Below are 19,114 nucleotides of genomic sequence, written 5' to 3' on the forward strand. Positions count from 1 at the left end.
ATTGCGAACTTCCCAAGGCCGAAAGACAAGAAGGGCGTGCGAAGATTTCTCGGGCTGTGCGCATACTACCGGCGCTTCGTCGCAAACTTCGCACGCATTGCCGAGCCACTCACGCGCTTGACGAAAGATAGCACCCCTTTTAGCTGGGAAAACGACCAAGAAAAAGCATTCTGCGAGCTGCAAAAACGCCTGCAAAGACCGCCCGTGCTCGCTCATTTCGACGAAAATGCCGAAACGGAAATGCACACGGACGCCAGTGATATAGGCTTGGGTGCCGTCCTTGTCCAAAAGCAAAGCGGCTGCGAAAGGGTAATCGCCTATGCCAGCCGTGGTCTGTCGAAGGAGGAGAAAAACTATTCTGCCTCTGAAAAAGAGTGCCTGGCTATTATATGGGCGATTTCAAAATTTCGCCCATACGTGTATGGAAGGCCATTCAAGGTTGTAACAGACCACCATGCGCTGTGTTGGCTCGCCAATTTGAAGGACCCCTCTGGCCGTCTTGGGCGGTGGAGCTTGCGCCTGCAGGAGTTCGACGTTACAGTCGTTTATAAATCCGGCAGGAAACACTCCGACGCCGACTGCCTGTCCCGCGCCCCCGTCGACCCACCACCACAAGACGCTGACGAAGACAGCGCGTTCTTCGGGATCGTGACGGAGAGCGACCTAGCCGCCCAGCAGCGTGCCGACCCCGACTTACGCGTCATAATCGAGTACCTCGAGGGATGCAACGTTGCCGTTCCTAGGACCTTCAAACGCAGCTTACCAGCATTCAGCCTGAGAAACTCCGTCCTCGTGAAGAAGAATTTCAGCACCGCAACAAGAGCGAATTACCTTCTCGTCATCCCCGCGGACCTTCGTGACGAAATTTTGGAAGCGTGCCACGACGACCCGTCTTCCGGACATCTCGGCACAGCGCGCACTATTGGAAAAATCAAGGCGAGGTACTACTGGCCCGGCCTTACCTCTGACGTCACCCACTACGTCCGGAGCTGCCGTGACTGCCAACGACGAAAAACGCCGCCGACAAGACCCGCCGGACTTCTGCAACCGATCGCCGTCCCATCGAGACCATTTCAACAGATTGGAATGGACCTTTTAGGCCCGTTCCCTACGTCACGATCACAGAACAAGTGGATTGTCGTAGCGACAGACTACATGACGCGCTACGCAGAGACCGCCGCTCTTCCGAGGGGGACTGCACAAGAAGTGGCGAAGTTCTTTATAAGCCAAGTTGTGCTGCGACATGGAGCCCCGGAAGTCCTAATCACCGACCGCGGAACGGCATTTACTGCGGAGCTGATGCAAGGAGTATTACGCTACAGCAACACGGATCACCGAAGAACGACGGCGTACCACCCCCAAACGAACGGACTAACAGAACGTCTGAACAAGACAATCGCAGATATGCTGTCAATGTACGTTGACGTTGAACATAAAACTTGGGACGAAGTGCTCCCGTATGTCACGTTTGCGTACAACACGGCTATCCAGGAGACGACGCAGCTGACGCCGTTCGAGCTTGTCTACGGTAGAAGGCCAACTACGATGCTCGACGCCATGCTTCCGCACGTAGAAGACGACGACCTCAACGCCGACGTCCACGGATATCTTCAACGTGCGGAGGAGGCCCGCCAGCTCGCTCGAGTTCGTATAACGGACCAGCAGCTGGTGGATGCGGGCCGCTACAACCTCCGACGCCGAGACGCCGAGTACCAACCAGGGGATCGTGTGTGGGTTTGGACTCCCATCCGACGACGCGGACTCAGTGAGAAGCTCCTGCGACGGTATTTTGGACCCTACAAGATTCTACGACGTGTTGGCCAACTTACCTACGAAGTGATCCCCGATGGTGACTCCGGCACATCACGACGACGCACGCGGCCTGAAGTCGTCCACGTGGTTCGCTTAAAACCTTTCTACGGACGATGACGAACTTTTATTTTCATTTGTTCGGACTGTCGCTTATGTTAGCATCGGGTCGATGCACTCTTAGAGGGGGGGTAATGCCGCGAACCATACATTGGGTTTGTTTATTTGTGTTTTGCTTTTACCGCCCGGCTGCGCCGGTCTGTGTTATCTCTGCGCCAAGGGAAGCGCGTGTTCCATTCTTTCTTTCTGTGCCGCATGTGTTATCTGTCGTGATAGGGAGAGCATTCCGATCTAACGTGAACAGCCCAGAATAATCTTCTTGGATCTACTATGTTCTCGATGTGAATCGACGTTTCGAGAACCACGCGCGCCGAAAGATAAAAAGCCTGCAGTGCGGACGCCGGAGCATTCGATTCTGCGACGCTCGCTGACGCAAGTCACTTTGTTGACCGCTGCTTCGCCGCCTCTGTATTCTTTTGAGTTGTTAGGGGAGCACAAGTTCGCTCCAATAAACTTGTTTCTCCTGCAAGACAACTGCGTCGTCCTTGGCTTCGTGACAATATATATATATATATATATATATATATATATATAGCGAATCAGAATAGGAAATGAGGGGCTCGTTGAAAATAACACAGAAATAAGGGTTGGCAGTCGAGAAAACCTCGGAAAGCAAAGGGGAGGATGTGGTAGATCATTGAAACAGATTAAGAATTTGGAAAGAAAGAAAGAAAGTGAAGAAAAAATGCCCGCCAGGTGGGATCCGAACCCACGACCTCCAGAAACCGGTCTGGTGCGATAACCACTACGCTACCGGCGGGGCGATTTTCCCATTCACTTTCTGGGGTATTTATGTTAGGTATGTTTGTTTCCTGTGCTTGGGGGTGGTAGCCAGCGCCATTCGGACTAATCGGGGTGAAGGGGACCTTCTTTTAACCCCCGGGTCGTGACTCGAGTGTCTACGACATGTCCAGAGTGGTCGACCAGCTTTGAACCCTCTTAAGCTCCCTTTGGCAACAAGACTGCCAGAACAGAGGCCCTCGCTATGCATGTAGCGAATCAGAATAGGAAATGAGGGGCTCGTTGAAAATAACACAGAAATAAGGGTTGGCAGTCGAGAAAACCTCGGAAAGCAAAGGGGAGGATGTGGTAGATCATTGAAACAGATTAAGAATTTGGAAAGAAAGAAAGAAAGTGAAGAAAAGTGAAGGCGGGCATTTTTTCTTCACTTTCTTTCTTTCTTTCCAAATTCTTAATCTGTTTCAATGATCTACCACATCCTCCCCTTTGCTTTCCGAGGTTTTCTCGACTGCCAACCCTTATTTCTATATATATATATATATATATATATATATATATATATATATATATATATATATAATGCCTCCTTTGGCGTTGAAGACTGCCGACCTATCTTTCTGCATTTCCTCAACGAGCCCCTCATTTCCTAAGCATATTATGCGACATCTTAGCGAGGGTCTCGGATCTGGCAGCCTTGATGCCAAGGTAGCATAAGAGTGTTTCCCGCCAGTTGCCCGCTCCTGACAGGCTGTAGACGTTCGAGTCACGCACCGGGGGTTGAAAAGAAGGTCCCCTTCTCCCCATATAGTCAGAGTGGCACTGGCTACCACCCTTAAGCGTCAGATACAGTTGTAGTAAATATAAATACCCCAGAAAGTGAAGGATAACACAGTCGCCCAGATAGCCGAATTGGTAAGGCATTCGGATCTAATCGAAAGGCGTGGGTTCGGTCCCCACTCTGGGCGCGTGTTTTTCTTTCTTTCTGTCCCTGTTACGTAACTTTTAAAAAATGTTAACCTCACGAACCGTCGTAAAAAATAGCATAATCATTCCCCTATGCCTCCTTAGGCGTTGAAGACTGCCGACCTATCCATCTATCTATCTATATATATATATATATATATATATATATATATATATATATATATATATATATATATATATATATATATATATATATATATATATATATATATATATATATATATATATATATATATATATATATAGAGAGAGAGAGAGAGAGAGAGAGAGAGAGAGATAATTTACACACACACACGCACACACACAAAAGAAATAAAGGAAACAGGGGTGGATAGTGGGTGGGGTTTGGCTTTGACGCGTGCAGCGGGAAAAACATGTCAGGGTAAGAAAGTTTACTCTCTCTCTCTCTCTCTCTCTCTCTCTCTCTCTCTCTCTCTCTCTCTCTCTCTCGTTTACTCGTATTTAGAGTACTAGTAGTAGTCTCGTTCGTTTTATGCTGGTTGGCGATACGGGTTTATGCGCACGTATAGAAAATGAAGATCGGAAAGCCAGCGTGGTTGCGTAAAGCACGGCTGGCGCCTTTTGGTACCATGCCTGGGGACAAGATAACGAAGAATCAGCAATCCACCAGCTCATGTGCAAAAGACAAATGTTGCCCTTAGTCATATAGTTGGCTCAATGATCCTGCCTATCATCGGTATACTTTTCGTCATACAACCGAAGAATACCTCATGATAATTTCGGCGATCTTCAATAAGTGCATCCGGGTGCATGTCAACGAAGGTGCGCACTTGCAAAGCACGCAATTTTCTCATATCTTATCACCATCGCTACTTCGTAGCTTACACAAGCCACGCGAGGCCATATAAGTGTAGGTCGGGCCCAATGCGCAAACGGAGGAAGAAAAGGGGATAAACACAGAAGCGGGACAATTGGAACCGAGGCCAAGGAGCCAGCGCCACTGCAATTGATTAAGATTGATTGTAGGGTTTAACGCGCCGACGCTACACAGGCGATGCGGCGCGCCGTAGTGGGGGGCTCCGGATTACTTTTGACCACCTGGGGTTCTTTAACGTGCGCCGAAACCTCGAACACATGGGAGTTTTTGCTTTTAGCCTCCATCAGAAAAGCGGTCGCCGCGGCCGGGAATCGAACCCCCGTCCTTGTGCTCAGCAGCAGAACGCCGTAGGCACTGAGCCACCGTGGCGGGTCGTGCAATCGACTTCAATGCTCTAAATCTGAGCACGCGGTCTTCTCCAAAGGCATGTTGATATATTTATATATATATATGGGTTCGGATCCCATCCGGCGGGCATTTCAGGAAGAGGACTTCATTTCTTCAAAGGTTCTTTGAAGAAAAAAAGTCCTCTTCCTGAAACGTCAGTAAACTTTTATTTTTAATGTCTTTCTCGTGTTTCTCTGTCTCTACTTACCTTATTTTTTCGCGCTCTGTGTGAGTTCTTTGTTTCCAGACTACATATATATATATAGACTTAAAAATTTTCGCCTATTTAGCACTGTATTAAAGAAACATGACAAACACACGTCATTCGACACTGTTAAATATCTCGGAAACAGCCGAATAGCACTGGCAATGACGACTGCAACCTTGATATGTGTCCTTACTGAGTCCCTCGTCCCGTATCTTTCTGTTCTGCTACATGCATTACGAGGACTCTGGCTCCAGCAGTTCGGATATGCCAATTGCTAACCCCGACCTCCGACCACGTCTTATGTGGCGGCCGCTGGGAAAAAAGACGTTCTACGTCTCTTGCGGTAGTCGAGGGGTGGCGCTAGTTGACCGGCCTCAGAGCACTTGTAAATATAAACCCCCCCCGGTAAAAGTCGAGAGGGGAGCCGCTGCGGGGTAGCGTAATTGGTTAACGCACCGCACGCGTTATGCGGAGATGTGGGTTCGACTCCCGCTTCCGGAAAAACGGCGGATTTTTTCTCGACTTAAAAATTTTCGCCTATTTAGCACTGTATTAAAGAAACATGACAAACACACGTCATTCGGCACTGTTAAATATCTCGGAAACAGCCGAATAGCACTGGCAATGACGACTGCAACCTTGATATATATATATATATATATATATATATATATATATATATAGAGAGAGAGAGAGAGAGAGAGAGAGTTTTATTGAATACTGAAGGGGTTATTAGCCCTACTAACGGCAGGTCTCTATGGGGGTGAATAAATGCAGTAAGGCGGAAAAACAAAGACATGATGAGGTAAAAGCTAAGAAAGAAAAAGGAGGATAAAATAAATGAAGCGGGAGCGGAGTAAAAAAGAATCAATAACAGGAAAAAAATACCTGGGCACGTGGGGATTAGAGAACCTCGGACAACCAGGAATATTTCAGAAAAGTGAACAGAGCCTTTGTCCACAACCCCGCTTGAGCGTGATTCGGCCGCGGTCCAAGAATGACAATCAGCTTCAAGGCGTTTTCTTGTAGCAGCCGAACAAGTGTTCTTTTCGCTGTTAGTAGCGGTGAGTGAAAGCTTTCCAAACTGGCTCAAGGGAAGAAATAGACGTGAAGCGGAGACACCGAACGGGCGAAAAACAGCGAAGAAGTGATTCTTTACATTCATGGCTTCAAGCGCAATGTGTAAAAATACTGCGGCCAGAGTGTGTTCACGTCGCTTGCAGCGCACCGACCAGAGCATGCCAGATGGGTCCACGTGTGAGTAATGAACCATAGAGAGCAATGGATAATCCTCGAAAAACCATCGTAAAGATAAACGGATTGCCAGGAAGAAGTCATCGATACCAGTACATTACCATACGGGAAACTTTGCCTGGGGTAAACCCGAAGGTCCATCAACGACAGAGCACGGGGCCCGCTGGCTCACTCACGACGACGCCCGCCAGCCCCCTTGCTTTCCACAGCCGTGGACGAGCACGTTCGGGTGACACTCAAGAAATCGACATTCTAAGGAGGAAACGATGTAGGTTCGTGGGTGGAATTGTGGAAGCATTGGGGAACGACGTGAAGGATGACGCGTGCGTCGACGCAGCTTCCATTGTGCCGTGAGCGAATAAGAAAAACGCGACGTCCCCGTAAAGTGACTTGATAAGGGCAGCGATGGCGCTATAGGTTTCCCCAGTTTATGTTTTGTCTTTACCCGGATATGCATGCGCTGATGAAAGCAAGGTCATTTGACAGCCAGCAAGCACTCTGTGTCCTCTGTCCCCCTCGCCACCTTTCAAACGTTATGCGCCTGGCCTTACCAATAAACTTCGACGATTTGCGAATGGTGCGCTCGCTCTGCGGTTGAGCAGCCATTATAATTATAGTTTGCCTCCAACGTAGCAGTAGCAGCACACAAAACACAAGTGTTCATAATTAGCGCAAGATTTCCTCTTCCACTGAAAAACGCTGCCCCCTAAATTTGGCCGAAATCTCTCTCTCTCTCTCTCTCTCTCTCTCTCTCTCTCTCTCTCTCTCTCTCTCTCTCTCTCTCTCTCTCTCTCGTGATTCGCAAGCGGACCCGCCGCGGTGGCTCAGTGGCTAAGGCGTTGCGCTGCTGAGCACGAGGTCGCGGGTTCGATTCCCGGCCGCGGCGGCCGCTTTTCTGATGGAGGCGAAAAGCAAAAACGCCCGTGTGTACGAGATTTCGGCGCACGATAAAGATCCCCAGGTGGTCAAAATTAATCCGGAGCCCTCCACTACGGCGCGCCTCATCGCCTGCGTTGCGTCGGCGCGTTAAAGGAGCCATGAAGAGAAAATGCAAGTTGGTTTTATTCGAAAGATTTCGTGTTTTATAGTGCCCCCAGCGCTTGTCCGGATACAAACGGTGCTTTATTCATTGAGAAATTAAACAATTTAGGTTAAAATTTTGATTTTCCCGCTCAATCGTGCGTTTTCGTGGTCCCAAGTGACATCACAGGAACCGACCGCTCTGCAGCATAGAGTACCTTCATTCACGCATCCGCCGTACAGGGTAGAGACACGTAACGCTGGCGCCGCCATGTTCGGTTGCTCGCTCGCCGCCGAAGCAAGTCATTGTGTCAAAACCGCGCTAAAATTATCGCCGCAACGCGGTTTACTGAAGAAGTTTGAATCATATTGTCTGTTTCGCGTTGCTAGGTCTCGTGGGAAACGAAAAGAATAACGCGTTGAGCCCGTTGGCCCAATTGCGGCGGCACGGGACCGTTCAAAGGTTGTCTCCACCCTGTACAGCGGTGTTGGTTTGTTCCCGCGTTTCTTTACGTTCCGTAACCTAGATGGCGCCACCATACCGTGGCAAGCGTTTGGTTTGTTTTTGCCCGCATTTAAACCTGGCTTGTTTTTGTTCTGGGAGAAAATATTCGTTCCCTGAAACAGTGCTCGCTCGACAAATGGGGTCACGTAAGACACCGTTGCTTGCGTCAATCGGCCAGTGTCGTCTGCGACAACCCCAAGCCCCGTAGTGCTGTGCAGCTAAACCAAAGCATGCTGTGCGCAGTACGAACAGCAGAACGCATCAGTACTTCTATGTTTACATGTTCTTTCGTAACTTCCACTGTTTGTCCCATCATTCTTATTGCTTTGTAAAGAATGTGCCCTAAATTTAAGCGCAAATCACTCGTTCGTCTAGTTTGTAAGCTCTACCTAATTTGCGTCTGCTTCTGCCAGCCTCCGCCAATCGCAGAGCTTAGCCCATGTGACATCACAGGTTCTGTTGCGGGAAATGAGCTGGTGGGTCGCATGACCATTCCCGTTTTTCCTAATTATGTAGCTTATTTGAGCGAAGTTTACGTTAAAAGTGGTGTCAGTATGATTCTAACGAGACAATCTTTTGAATGAACCAAACTTGTGTTTTCTCTTCATGGCTCCTTTAAACCCTACAATCAAAAATCATCATTCGCAAGCGTACGCGCCTTCTTGAACTTACCCCATGCTCGTATTTTCTGCTCTTCGGTCCGCGCAAGAAGTTACTAACCTCTGAAAGGGCGGATCGCTTCGCCTGTACTAAAATCCACAATGAGACCGCCCACGTGGAGCCTGCCTCTGACCATACGGAAGTTGCTAGATCAAGGGACACAGGTGATACATATGCTACGCCGCATAGCCAGTCGGCACAGGGGAATGCGAGAGGCCGACCTTGCGCGACTCAGCGCAGCGCTCATCGACTCCCGTATATTGTATCACCTCCCATATCAAAATCCCACGAAGACGGAGCTCGAACGCATAAATGTAGTTCGAAGGAAGGCCTTAAAACAAGCACTAGGATTGCCGCAATATACATCGACGCAAGCGCTCCAGGCCACCGGAGTCACCAACACACTGGAGGAGCTCCTAAGTGCGCAGCGCCTATAGGACAGTTCCACCGACTCCATAGCACCGACCAAGGCAGGGTCATCCTGCAGGATCTTGGCTACTCTGCGGACCCACCATCATCCGCATCGCAGGAAAAAAAATGCCTCTCCCTTGAACACCGAGCACGCATCACCATCGCTCCCCTGCCAAAGAACATGGACCCCGACCGGCATGCTGAACGGCGCCACATCAGAACCAACGTCCTCTCGAAAACGCTGCAGCGCCTCGGCCCCGTCAAGCACGTTTACTACGTTGACGCACATCCTGGGGAAGATGAGGGAGGCATCACGGCTGTCGTCGGACCCATCAACTACGAACTAGTCACGCTTGAACCAGATGTACATGATATAGACGACCTAGAAACTCGATCTATTGCACGAGCCATATACGCCGCTACCACCCATATAGTTCGTCCGCAAACACCCATCATCATCGTCACCGATTCGCAAGCCGCCTGCAGACAATTGATCAGAAATGATCTGCACCACCGCACAGCCCGCCTCATCAAAGACGCGCTCGACTACAAGCCGTACACGTTTCACATTATTTGGACTCCTGGGCACGAGGGTTTGACAGGAAATGAGCGCGCACATACGCTCGCCCGAGCAACTATTTACCGGGCACCTGACCAGCTCTCATCAACCTTAAGCGGTACACAGCCGTCCTTAAGTGATGCACAGCCGTCTTTTAGCCCGCGCGAATACCTCGAGTTTTTTCGCGCGCAGCGCAAGGTACATCCCTCCCCCCATCGTACACTCACAAGGCGGCAGTCCGTCCTCCTCCGACAGATTCAGACAAACGCATTACCCACTGAACATCTCACACATCGCTTTCGAAATTTACCCGGCACCCCTACTTGCTCGTTATGCGGAGGCTACCCAAACATATTCCACACAATATGGGCCTGTGATCGACATCCAAAGTTGACCCCCATCCGGAATCCAACTCTGGCATCCTGGGAGGCAAGTCTGGCTGACCCCAGCGCTGCGACACAGCTCCTGCTGACGTCCAGAGCGGAGGAAGCCATGGCCACGGCTTCCCAAGACGGCGCCCTAGACTAAGGGTGCTCAGAAAAATAAAGTTTACTTCCTTCCTTCCTTCTTGCTGTAACTTCGTGTACGTTCAAATGTTCCTCACTTTTGGAATTATTTGCGTCGGACACGGAAATGCTATAAAATAGTTTCAATATACAGGTAACTAGTACTCCAGAAATCTCAGTACAGTAGTTGCATGTCTCAGTGGTTGCAACTTTCCAAGTGAAAATGGCTTTGCGGAGACAGCCCTTGTGGTGTTGGTCAGGTATATCTGGCCCGACTCCGACTCCCACGTACCTCACAGTCGTGATTGAGACTACTACGCCGCTCAGTCATCGTCCCCCACTAACTATCACACTCCTGCTGCCACATTTTCTGACCTGAACGCGACGCCACAACCTAATACCGGTGCCCCCACTAACCAAATAACATTCAAACTTGGCGGCACAGATCCCTACATCTGTCCTTGTGGCCCGCATTACCGAAGCTGACGTGCATTGCGGCACGTAACCATTTAACGCAGTCAGATAACGTTTCGAAATTAAACACAATAGCAGTGTGGGAAGGAAGAAAGGAACAGTACAGGAAAGGCAGGGACGTTAACCACAGAACTGTCCGGTTGGCTACCCTGCAGATGGGGATGGGGATGCGGGCATTGGAAGCGAAAGAAAGGACAGCGGTATATGTTAAAATAGGAAAAGAGGAAGGAAATTTAGAAGAAAACCACAAGGCGTGGACATGGTAAGTACAAAGCAAAGTACAAAGCACACCCGAGGGGAGAAAAATATGCCCAAAAGTAAGGCGCTGAACTGACAAAATTGGCGAACGAAGGACGCCACACGCTAGTAACGTCCCTACAACTGTTCAGATAGGCCCGCGTCCTTCAAAAAGCGAACTAAGGCTTTTGTAGCATTTTGGGACTGTGACGAGCAACACCTGGGACCCAAAATAGTCTCTGCTGCAAAGGGGCGGTCGTCGAGTTTGCTGAGTGTAACTTTCAAAATAAATATACATGCCCGTATTGCACACGCAGGGCCCGCCTGCCGGAAAAAGAGCCGAATTTTTGTCCGCAAAGTTACGACGGAGGAGCATCAGAGGATCTACCGCTTGTACGCCAATAATAGTGTTTTGTCTCAAATAATCAGATCACGCTATGATCACGTCCTTCGCAATGATTCATTTATATCGTTCTGCGACAGGTGCCTTCTCTGGCAAATAAACAATAAATGAACAATAACCCACGTTTCTGTCATTTACTAATAAATTAGTTCTTTCATATTTCAACTGCGCATTTAATGGATTGCCTCTGCAGAAAGTTCACGAGTATAAATAACTTGGCGTGCTTTTCACTCAAAACATGTCCTGGTCCAATCATATTGACTACATTACTGCAAAAGGGCTTGAAAACTTGGTTACCTGCGGCGTACGTTATCTGGGGCCACCCCTAACTTGCCCTGTACAAAACGCTTATCCGCACTGTGCGCGTCACCTGTATAGAACTCCTACAAGCAGTGCGAAACCGAAAAAAGCTATTAGATTATCTTCCGGCGACACGACTATGTTTTTTCCCCTAGGTCAACCTTAACGTCTTTGAACCTATCAACGCTTTTATCGCGGCGAAGCAGTGAATCCCTCAAGCTGTTTCACTCAGTCAACTCGTCTTGCAAGCTGTCAAAAGATATGTCCTTAACGTGTTCCAGGCTTTTTTCAACACGCCACTATCATGCTGCCAATATAACGCCTTTATACGCCCGTACTAACAAGTTCAAATTCAGTTTTTTTCCACGCAGGTTTGAACTTTGGAATAAATTACCCATTTATATAGATTCTTTGCCCTCAGATCAATCATTTTCAGTCATTCCCTTTGGCTGTTTTATCAGCGAAGCTGTTGTTGCTGGCCGTAATGTGTGGGTTGTGCGGCGTCATCAGAAAACTGGGTATAGTTACTCTCGCCGTTTACCACACACGTGAGCACGTGCCTCACAAGGAACGAGCGGCGTCATCCAGGCTTGCGCGTGGCGCGCAAAAAAAAAAATCACGCCATATCCACGGAATGAATGATGATAAGTGGGGCTAAGCTCGAGAGGGGGAGATCATCGGTAACCGTAACTCTCCCGTGAAAGTTCGCCCATTACATCATTAACAAAGACGTAAGACTGTGTGCGGCGGTCACGTACCACGAGACACAAGGGATGAACAGACCCATGGCTTTAGGAGCTTCGCCCCTAAAAGACCAACCAAGAAAACCGTTCACGCGCGTCCGCGCCTCACGGAGGGAGCACAAGACAGCCCGCGCTACAGACGGCTAGTTCGCGAGGCCGGTTGCCGCCGGTTCTAGCGCGGGCTGGCGCTTTCCACCTTAGAAGAAATGTGAACGCCTGCGGACAAAACGATCTGGGCCCGCCAGTCACGCATGAGGAAGACGACGATATAGATGGATATGACGATGACTACCGCAGTGAAAAGCGACGACGCACGAAACATGTAAATAAAGAATTTCAAGCCTAATGCAATGCATGGTGGTGTGCCCTTCAGTGCTTACAAGAAAGAAATCCTCCAGCGTCACTATGGTTCAAGCCTTGCGCGACTTAGTGCAAGCTTCGCTGATTCAAGCCTTGCGGGACTTAGTGCAAGCTTTGCCATTTTTTTTTCTCTTGTGTTGCTTTGTTGTTGTATTTTCTTGGTTCTGATCTTTGCCATTATTTCTTTAGTTTTAGCACGCGGGTTCGATTCCCAGCCGCGGCGACCGCTTTTCTGATGGAGGCGAAAAGCGGAAATTCCCATGTGTTCGAGATTTCGGCGCACTTTAAGGATCCCTAGGTGGTCAAAAATAATCCGGAGCCCTCCACTACGGCGCGCCCCACAGCCTGTGTAGCGACGGCACGTCAAACCCTACAATCAATCAATCAATCAATCAATCGATCAATCAATCAATCAATCAATCAATCAATCAATCAATCAATCAATCAATCAATCAATCAATCAATCAATCAATCAATCAATCAATCAATCAATCAATCATTTATTTAGTTTTATTCACAGTATAATTCAGTGTTCTAGTGCTTCACACCCCAACCTCATGTGTTTTCTGTACCAGCCTCTTTTTCCCACTCCTGCCATGGCCCAGATTACAGGCCGCAGTATGTCCAAATAAATAAATAAATAAATAAATAAATAAATAAATAAATAAACGCACCGACTATTACTATACTCCCTAATGGGAAATTTGTGCGTAGGGAGAACTGCAGTCTTCTCGGTCCCGGCGCATATCTGCTGCGTCTCAGGAAGTGATCGAGTGATCAGCGAACGCACGGCGGCGCGCGCTACTCTGTTATGTCGCAGCGCATCGCCGCCCAGCGTGTTGTTGCAAATCGTGTTTGAACCTCCCGCGCAAACGTCGCGTGGTTCGGATTAGCGGCGGACGGAACAGCGTTTGCGGAAAGTGACAGGAGGAGGGAGCCCTTTGGGGGCAACGCATGGCGGAAGTGTGAGGAGAAGGCAGTAAGAGAGATGGCGCTATATCCGCGCGTGCCGCCCAAGGAGGTTAAAAAAAATTTTTTTAACCTCCTTGGTGCCGCCCTCCTCCTCATCTTTCGTCAGACGCTCCTGTTCATTTTCTTTCTTCATTCGCTGCTTCGTTCGCTCACTCGGTTCGCGGACATAGACGGACGCCGCCACCGCGAAACCTAGGTGCAGGCCGCCAAAGGGCTGCGCCCTACCAAACAAGCAAGCAAACAAACAAAAACAAACAAACAAACAAACAATCATTCACCCCTCCGTTTAACGACAGCGATGGTTGAATGCGAAGCTTTCCCGTGGCGGATTCTTTGGTTATCGTCTGAGTTTGTACTCATTTTCGACCATGTCGAAATGGAGTCACTCTGATGTAGGCAACACTCTCAGTGAATTATCCTTAGCAGGCCGTCCATTTGGATTTGCATGCCTGACGTCCATACGGGGTTTCCATGGGCCATGCAGGCTCAGGAGCATGAACATGTCCAAAGGAACACCCTCTTCATTGTCGGTAGGAAGAAACGTATGCCATGCGATGTGACCGGTAATTCCTTCTTAAGTGTTCGCTGGAGAATGTCCCAATTGAACTCAGCATCGCAAAAATCTAAGAAAATGTGTTCGACTGTTTCCTGCTTATGACAAAAGGCACATTTGACGTCCCAGGGCACAAAAATCCTCTTTTCTTGCAGCCATGTTTTCACCTGCAGTGTCCCGGTGTGCAGCTGGAAGAAGAAACTTTTAGCGGATGGCTTAACCGGCATCTTTTTAGCTCGCTTTAGGACATTTCTTGCCGAGCCCGCAATGTTTATGGATCAGTAGACTGGAACCGGCAGCTAAATTTTGATGAAGTCCTTATCCCAGAGATGTATTCAAACTAGAGGAAGAGCAACCCATCTGGGCGCGCATACTAGACACCCTTGTAACCATGAGACGCTTTTAACATAACCGCACCGGCCAAAGTGTATTGGTTAGTGTTGTATTTTTTGCCTCGAAGTTTTTTTGTGTTGCATCAAGCAGGTAATAAAGAAAAAAATCGAAATGGAGCAATCGAATAGACGCCGGCTTCATAACTCGAGGTACCCAGGTTCAATTCCGGCCATTGAAGTGATTTTTTTTTGTTTTACTTCACCAAGGATCATTCATCGTCATCGTCAGAGGAAGTTGGCTTTCCTTTCCTGCAGGGTGTTTTCGCGTTACGGAAGCCTTCAGTGAGAACACTACAGCTTCGCTTCAATAAATACATCACATTGCCTTTATGGCTCGCCCTCCGGATTGAGTCCTCATCCCCTGGGCCCAGCCAAATGTTCTGGGTGCAAACTTTGAATTCAAATCGTGGTACTTGTTATTTGATTGATTGATTGATTGATTGATTGATTGATTGATTGATTGATTGATTGATTGATTGATTGATTGATTGATTGATTGATTGATTGATTGATTGATTGATTGTAGGGTTTAACGCGCCGACTCCACGCAGGCGATGAGGCGCGCCGTAGTGTAGGCCTCCGGATTAATTTTCATTACCTGGGGATCTTTAACGTGCGCCGAAATCTCGTACACACGGTTGTTCTTGCTTTTCTCCTCCATCAGAAAAGCGGCCGCCGCGGCCGGGAATCGAAACCGCGTCCTCGTGCTCAGCAGCACAACGTGGTACTTGTTAGCTAACTTGGTTGTGATGGGTGCAGAATCCGTATGACGGGGCGAATGCTGGTGAGTTTGCAGAAAGGTAGCCGATGTAGGTAAAAAATAAACCCGACGTCTTTCTTGGACATGAAATTCCTCCTCATTCGCTTTCCATTGGCCAATTCAATCGTGTTTACCTTAAATAGGTCACTGCTTTGCCGACAGAACCAGCCCCGATTTATTCATTTGCGGAAGACTATAATAATGACGCACGAATTGTTTCGCAACTGATTTAATCTTCTCGGAAGATATCGAAAGAGCGGGCGATTTCAACGAACAGCTTCCGCCACCAGCCAACAAGCAGGCCTGAGCAGATGAGAACCCGCGTGACTTCTACAGACTTCTGGCAACCTTTAAATACGGTATATTCGGTATATCCCGTACAATGGGTCTCTCAGGCGACTTCGCCTCGAGGGGGTCGGTTGCATAAACAAAACGTTTTCCGCACACAATTCACGAGCAATATTATCACAATATAAAAGACAATACTCTGAGCCGACGTGTGGACAGTCCGTCCTAGTACATCTGCGACTCACGTAAGCCAAATTCCCATTTATTTCCTGAAGGTGTTCGAAGCAGAGACATACCATTAATGCGCAGCATTCTTTGCCGAGTTTAGCCCCAGCGAGGAACGTGTAACCCCCTGCATTCGCACAAAAATTGGTAACTGGTGCAAGTAACACATTTAATCGTTGTAATAACGTAAGCGGAGATAATTGGACGAATAAAATTTAAAAAAAAAACAGGAAATACAAAGATAAAATTGCAGGAATGAACTCCAAAACAAGAAACACAGGTCACTGACCAAGTCAAAAACAAATTGACGTTTCGGGAGCGCTACGGCTCCCGACTTGGTCAGTGACCTGTCTTTCTTGTTTTGTAGTATGCTACTGACCAGACGGTATGCCGTCCAACCATCGACTTCATCAGGAATGAACTCCCAAAATAAAAAATATGCGTGTTTTACATCTCCTACAAAAGACGAAAATACATCTCCTACAAAAAACGAAAACCAAACTTAAACAAACGCCCGCTAAATAACAGTAAAAAACGAATAAAAATACCAAAAACAACCCAACTGATGCAAATCCCTGCCTTTTGACAACAATGCGTAACATGGCGGCAGTAGCACACTTAGTTGTCGTATTATCGTAACCGAGCGGAATTCTGAGAATAAAAATAAAAAAGGCAAAATAACAAAATTACAAAACTAAACTAACAAAATAGAAAATATGCCTGTTATACATCTCCTCGAAAAAGCGGAGACTAAAATGAAAATCCCTAAAAAGACCGACGAAAAACTAAAACGGACCAATTCTGAACGACGCCTTGCATCTGCGTAAAAATAATTGGCGTAGTAAAGTTGCTTAAATGGTGCAAATTGACATCGTTGGCGAAAATAAGCAAAAGAAAGACACTTACAAACAATAATATAACCCAATGTATTTGGTTACTCATACCCAAATCTATCTGTAAAAAAACTCCCAATGCATACAAGCGGCGTAAGTTACGCATTAGAAGACAATTCTCTGATTACAGTAGACTCCCGTTCAGACGAACGCAATGGTTAAGACGAACAACATTTTTGCTCTCTTGTGACGTCAACAATTAAAAAAACCTCCGCTTAAGACGAGTTTCTGATAATACGAACAAATTTTTTACGGTCCCTTTGAATTTGTCTTAACGCGAGTCTACTGTATTTGCAGATTTCTATTCAAGTTAGGGTCCATTTCATTCTTTTTGCGCAAGCGTAGAAAAACGTATGCTTCGTACAATGAAAGCGTAGTTATCTGTAGCTGGTGCGTAGCGATGGCCAATGATAGCAGCGTGCGAGACAGAGGCCACATGCCCGCTGCATTTCAAGTTCCCCCCGTGGAGCCTACGCGAACAGCAGGAAAAAGGAATGTTCCAGCGAGAGTTCCCATTTCAAACAGGCAAGCATGCGGATTACATTTGCACTCCATTAGATGACGCACAATGCGCACGGGTCACCTTGAGAAAAACTTTTATTCGAAACCCAGCCGCAATTAGCATCTATTGTGGAATGAATCCGTGTGCTGCAGCGATGAACACGTGTTTTGGAGGCGTGCCTCTGCGCACAGGCGTTGGCCTTCGCCGGGTGAATAGCAGGCTATGTTCGTTTGAGTATAGATAGCTTTCATGAAAGATAACACGAACAAGTGCACCTGGGATACTTGCCAGGTTACGCGATATCGCAACAAGGGCTGCGATGAAATAATGCCTGCCACAAACGTACCTGAAAATATGCGGCGAGCTTGAATGTCAAGATAAAGCCACTGTTTGATAGAGCTTAAAGAAACTGCGACGAACGTTCGCCAAAATGAAGCTTGACTGACATGAGCTAAAACGGCTTTGCCAAGAAGAAATAAGAAAATAAATAAATCGTTTCCCTTGCTTTCTTCGTCGTCTTCCCTACACGTTCTTTGAGTAATACTTAATAGCCGTCTATTAGGAGAGTTTTTTTTCTTGTTGCTGAAAAAAAAAAATGTACGGGCTCTTGTGCTGGCTAAAATTTAAGATGAAATGCAACGATTCTCACTATTTTCGTGTGTTCTCACTTCGTTCTCAGTTCGTTCACAACGCTTGCGCTAGGAAAGCTTCATTTAAAGGCAAACACTGAGGTTTGAACGCAACAAAGCACCGAGTGTGAAAAAATGGCTGTACGTAGTCTTAAGTTCCTAGTAACACCGAGCGTTTCAAACTACGCAACCGTGGTCGTTTCCTCTCCGCATAACCTCGCATAACATAAAAAAAAGCAAGGACACCCACTTCTTTTTTCTCATATCCACTCCACGCACGACTCCTTTCTCAAAAGTTCCTAGACCACAAAGCCGTAGCTCAATACTTGGGTGCGAGCGAAATATTTTGCACCGAAGGCCGGCGGAAGCCTTTTTGTTAGTCACTTCCATAAAATATTCGGATGCAAAACTGAGCATCTGCTTTGAATTCTTTGTGGCCAAGGAAATTCGACAAACAGATGTATATGGAATGAAAATAACGAGCAGTGTGTGGCTCTGCTTTATGTTATGCGAAGTGGTTCTGCCGAGAAGTTCTTCCGTAAAACGCAAGCGGACCGCGCTCAACACTCAGCTGAATCTGCATGGACATAACGGCTGATATTTGCATTGGATGCAACAGCTTTCAGAATAAAGCTTTCGAGAAGGTTCGGGACTCAAACATCCGTTCTACTAATATTCAAACAGGTTCCGTTTCACAGTACTTTTTTTCTTTTCAATAAACGCAATTAGAAAGAAGGTTTGGTAGTGTTATAGATCACAACCGTTCAACAAGTGTCGCTGGCTTTTTTTTTTTTTCACAGTAAGCACGGGTGTTTAAACTTCATTCCCTGGAGGAGAAAGAAGTGAAGCGCAAATGTGAGTAAAACAGGACGATAAGGAACGATGGCGACGATCGGACGTACTCTGTGTGCCACCACCATCATCATCACCAGCCTATCTACGCCCACTGCAGGGCAAAGGCCCCTCCCATAGATCTCCAATTATCCCGGTCCTGTGCTAACTGCGACCAATTTATCTCCGAAAACTTCTTGATATGATGTAAATGCAGTTCTTTTCCCTTTACCGAATGCGTTGTAGTCGCGAGACACGTGCGATCGTGCGCAGCTGCTGATGTACGGAACAAATGCATTCAGGGGACAAAACCAGAATCCTTGCTGTATAGGAAACTACGAAAGCACTCCTTTTGGGCTGGCTGCCTGTAGTTGAGACGCCTCAGATCGACTATCGGGGTATTGTGTCAAAACAAGCCTCACGATTTTAGAGTCAACCACAGGGGCGCTATGTCGAATTGTTGGAAGTCTGATGCGCCAGCGATATCCCAGCAGCAAATTCAATCTGGGTGGCAAGCAACTTGAGTGCGCCAACAATTTTGTCCTGCTGA

General features: G+C 47.6%; 1 protein-coding gene across 1 annotated transcript in view; it reads right to left on the reverse strand.

Moving 5' to 3' along the window:
* Positions 1 to 19,114, reverse strand: part of LOC144174348 (P protein-like) — a 358,011-nt gene that overhangs the window by 334,999 nt on the left and 3,898 nt on the right. The gene's annotated exons all lie outside the window — the stretch shown is intronic.

The sequence above is a fragment of the Haemaphysalis longicornis genome, unplaced genomic scaffold (assembly GCF_048455015.1).
Source record: "Haemaphysalis longicornis isolate Haplotype H1 unplaced genomic scaffold, Haemaphysalis longicornis Haplotype H1 scaffold_3, whole genome shotgun sequence".
NCBI lineage: Eukaryota > Metazoa > Arthropoda > Arachnida > Ixodida > Ixodidae > Haemaphysalis > Haemaphysalis longicornis.